Source organism: Rhinopithecus roxellana, chromosome 10 (genome assembly GCF_007565055.1).
Source record: "Rhinopithecus roxellana isolate Shanxi Qingling chromosome 10, ASM756505v1, whole genome shotgun sequence".
NCBI lineage: Eukaryota > Metazoa > Chordata > Mammalia > Primates > Cercopithecidae > Rhinopithecus > Rhinopithecus roxellana.
The window spans coordinates 15959679-15964597 of record NC_044558.1 but is presented as its reverse complement, the minus strand read 5'-3'; positions in this window follow the sequence as shown (position 1 = coordinate 15964597).

Below are 4919 nucleotides of genomic sequence, written 5' to 3'. Positions count from 1 at the left end.
TCTCTTTGTAGGCCAAACCTTTTGTAAATACCCAGCTGCCCAACTAAGCAGCATGTTCCTCACTCTGCAGTGCCCACTGTTTAGTGTCGGGCCATAAGCCACTAACATGTTATTGTTCACGCTGTGGGTGCGATGGGTGGAAAATAGAGACCATCCTGCATAAGGATTGGAACAAATGTGGCAACGGAGCTAGGAAGGAGAAGGAGGGCACTGGCAGTGGGACGGGCTGAGGCTGACTAAGCCTTGGATTGTTGCAGGTAAGGTATGCGATCCAGCTCCTGTGGGGCAAAAGGAGAGGTTGGCTGAGTGACTCTGGCCCACAGGCTGTTACTATCAACACACAGATGCTGCATTGTTCCCAGGAGGCCCTTGGCTCAGGAGGAAAGTGCCTAAGTGCTGAAGGGCTGAAAAACCACAGATGTACCTAAGGACTGGTCCAAGTGAGGAACAGGGAGTGAAAGGCTCAGTTGTTCTTTCTGTGGGGAAAACTCCACAGCCCCTGGGTGGGAGTCAGCTGCTGGCAACCACACTGTGAAAGCCCCAGTGTAAGGCGTGCCCTTTAGCAACGAGACCAAGGGATTCTATGGCGGTCACCCAGTCCATCCCAGGGCTACAGAAAACCACCCAAACAGCTCCTCGCTTGAGGCTGAAAAATACTGCTAAGATAGGCATATCCCAGAAGGCTCCTTTTGATCCTGTAAACGAGAACTCTTGACATTTACGGTCAGGAAATTCTTCCTGATATCCAGCTGAGGTCCTCTGGTCATGCAAGCTGTTTCTTCTTGCCCACCCTTTGTGGAAATTCTTAACAGCTTCCAGATGCCCTCCTCAAACCGCGCCTTTAACCACTTACTGGCTGCACTGAAGCCCCTTTATCCAGCCATCTTTCCCCCACACTCACAATCTGACTCTCATGATTTGGTTTTTATCATTTGATTTACCTCGTTGTTTTTCTCTCCCCATTCTTTCCCAACTTTTCCTCTTTCTTGCTTAAATTAGTTGGAACCCAAACTGCAGTAGGACCCATAAACTACATTTTGTTTAATATTGTGCTAATTTTTCAATTATTTTTCCTGAAGTGTTCCCCTCAAAAACAATAATCAATACTGACCACATGGGTCTTAACATCTTTACAATGCATTTCTCTACTTGCTGACATTCAATAACAATTTTGTTATGTTATTTTATACGCTCATTTGGATGTGTATAGTATTGAACTGAATTATTCCTTCTCATCTTGTGGTTCTTCATAACTACCAGTTACTTTTGCCAGTCTTCTTCATAGGCAGTCCTGTTCTTTGTAGCTCCGGGGGTCTCATAACCAAAGAATGGGATTTCAGAAAGAAGAAATTTCTAAAGGTTTTTACCCATTTATTAAAGATCAGATCTTTAGCCGGGCATGGTGACTCACACCTATAATCCCAGCACTTTGGGAGGTCGAGGCAGGTGGATCACAAGGTCAGGAGTTCAAGACCAGCCTGACCCACATGGTGAAACCCCATCTCTCCTTAAAAAAAAAAAAAAATAAAATTAGCCAGACATAGCAGTACGGACTTGTAATCCCAGTTACTCAGGAGGCTGAGGCAGGAGAATCGATTAAACCTGGGAGGCAGAGGTTGCAGTGAGCCGAGATCGTGCCATTGCACTCCAGCCTGGGCAACAGAGCAAGACTCTGTCTCAAAAAAAACAGATCTTATAAACATCTGCAATTTTTTCTCTGTCTTGAGAATCTTTTGCCATGTCTACATCCATTTCCCCAGGGCTATGTTATTGTTGAGGTGTCTAGATACATTTCCGCTATTTTTCATTGTGGAATCATTCAATGGCCCTCACTGACAAGACTGCCATACTTTTTCTTTAGAGTATGAAGGAAGTGATAATATTATATAATATAAATTTGAAAAAGATGTTAGCATATTTGGAAGACCATGATGGAAGAAGCAGGACTGAAACAGGACTCAAAGGAAGGACTGGAAAGTTTGAGTTTTGAGTCTCACCTCTTCTATGTATGTGCCTCTGTGACACTGGAAAAACTACTTTTATCTTTGAACTTTAGTTTATTAAGGGTAATGTAGTAATTCTTAGTATTGCTTGAGATCCCAGGGTGATAATCCATATTAAGTAAAGTTTGGCTATTACTTTTCTCTTAAGTTAATACTACATTGCCTTCTCTGGGAAATAATACGTTCTCTAATTGTCAGAACTTATGGGAAGGCAGAGACCTCGTTCAGGCTGTCTCTTTGAGGCTGAAAAAGTATTTGAGATAACAGATTTTTTTTCTTTTTTTTTTTTTGAGACGGAGTCTTGCTCTGTTGCCCGGGCTAGAGTGCAGTGGCCAGATCTCAGCTCACTGCAAGCTCCGCCTCCCGGGTTTACGCCATTCTCCTGCCTCAGCCTCCGGAGTAGCTGGGACTACAGGCGCCCGCCACCTCGCCCGGCTAGTTTTTCTGTATTTTTAGTAGAGACGGGGTTTCACCGTGTTAGCCAGGATGGTCTCAATCTCCTGACCTCGTGATCCGCCCGTCTCGGCCTCCCAAAGTGCTGGGATTACAGGCTTGAGCCACCGCGCCCAGCGTGAGATAACAGATTTTAAATGCAGGTTTTATTGTTTGCTAGGTATGGGGTGGCCAACAGATCAAAAAAGATTGCCATTTGAAAGATGGTTTATTATTCACAGTTCCCAAGAGGAGGAAGCATGCCATGCTGTGCAGGGTCACATGGGGAAGTAGCAGGATCAGTCAGAAGGCAGAAGGAGTAAGGGGGATATGACAAGGGCCTTTATTATGGTTTCCATTGGAAGAAATGGGAAAGGATTAGGAGGGTAAGGAGGCTTAGGATTGGCTGGTTTTGATAATTTCAGCAGGCTCTGGGGCATAGGAGCTTCCCTTGTTGCCTGGAACCTGGCCCTGGGTTGAGGAGCTGGGTGGTAGCCCAGCACGTGAGAGCCCCGTGACAGTCCAGTAAGGAGATAGTTGGGGTATAGACTCTGGACTGGTTGGTTTGCATATAAAAGCTATACTAGCAGATGAGTTTATTACTATCTCCAGGAATTGGCTATCTCGAGGAGGGAGGGGCAATCTCTCCAAGGTAAGTAAAGCCCAAGATGTCAAAGCATTAGAAATACATAGACAGTAAAATAGCTCCAACCTCCACTTGTCAGGGGGTTCCTCTCCTACCTCACCTATTGGGTCATGCCAGAGGGGAAGGCTGCCTTCATCAGGACCATCTTAATATACATATACCTTGAGCAGTCAGGGGTAGAATGAGGACTATGTAGCATATTGAGAGAGAGTAGTTTATTTACTCATTCATTCATTTAAATATTCATTAAACAACTATGAGTGTGCCAGGCAAAGCTGCCCTCTGAGAGAGAGAGAGAGAGCAGTTGGTGATGACTGGATGATGAGCTGTAGAACAGAGACATTTCAGTTGTAGTGACAAGAGAAAACATGGAAGCCACCAGAATCGTTCTGGGTCATGGACAGAAAGCAGCCAAACAGGGAAAGCAATACACAGGGAAAGAGGTATGTTGTGGAGAGAACTGGGCAGGAGGTTGGCCATGGGCTGAGGCGGCCCCAGAGCTGGCGGAGGAGGAGCCACAAAGGAAACAGTTCACAAGCTTCATGAGCAAACTTTATTTCACAATTGAATTTGGAACCAGTCCTATTTATTTCACCTTTCTGAAAATATCTGGTTTTCTAAACAGAGAAAAGTAAGACTGGAAGTGGTCTGGATCTGACCCATGGCTCCTAATTGCAGAAACCTTACATGGAGAGACCTAGAGAATAGGAAAAGGGGGAAGTTAAACACAAACACCTTTTGAGTGTTGAACCTTTGGAGAAAAGGTACTCTGGAAATCAAAGAAGCAAGTGAATTTTAAAATCATACCTATGTAAATTTGAAGGTGATTCACCCTCCTTCAAATCACTTCTAAGATAGGCCTCTCTTTTCTTTCTGTTCTGGAACAAGAAGTCATTGTTTTTGGGGGCTTGACAATGAAATATCTGAGTCATACTAGGGGTGGAAGGATATGGGTGAGTAAAGGATGAGAGTGTTAAGCCACTTCTATAGGTTATGAAAAGTTGTGTGGAATTCAGGCTTTAATGTTTAATTATCCAAACAATTGCAGTGAATCTTAATAGCAGGATTTAATTTCTACATTAGCCCACTGGTCTTAAAATGGTAATATGGGGTTAGCCTACACTTACGGAAGTAAATATAGAGCATGTTTGACATAATTCAAGCTGTGGCGAAGTAACAATTTTTAAATTAACATTGTATTACAAGTCATGTTTTCCAAGAAGACTCTGCAACTAAACTCCATTGCAAGGAGTTTATTGGGGAGCGCCTGGGGATCTGTGCAGAAGTAAAGAAAGTAAGGTTCCACAGAAATATGTTAGACTGTGATGCTGTCACAACAAAGGCTTAGATTGTCCCACATGGATATTTGGTGCTGAGGTTTCCTTGTAGTGTGCCCCAAATTGGAGAATGAGACCCAGGCCTCTATACCCCAACACTGAACATTTGATGAGGCCAGCTGCACATAGGAAAGGTGCATGCCGGTGGGCAAGATGGCTCATTTCAGCAGAGGGAGACTTCTGGGCTGGTTGGTGGGTGGGATTCAGCTAAGAGTTCTTAGCTGTCAGCATACTCAGAGCTGAGAGAAGCTAATGACTTTGGGGTGATCTGTGCAGCTCACCACAGCATGCCTAGAACAGTTATCTCCTTTTATACCATCATAGTTATTGCACCAATGCTATGCAAAAGAACAAGGAAGGCATGGGCCTGGCGCAGTGGCTCACACCTGTAATCCCAGCACTTTGGGAGGCCGAGACGGGTGGATCACAGGGTCAGGAGATCAAGACAATCCTGGCTAACGTGGTGAAACCCCCTCTCTACTAAAAGTACAAAAAATTAGC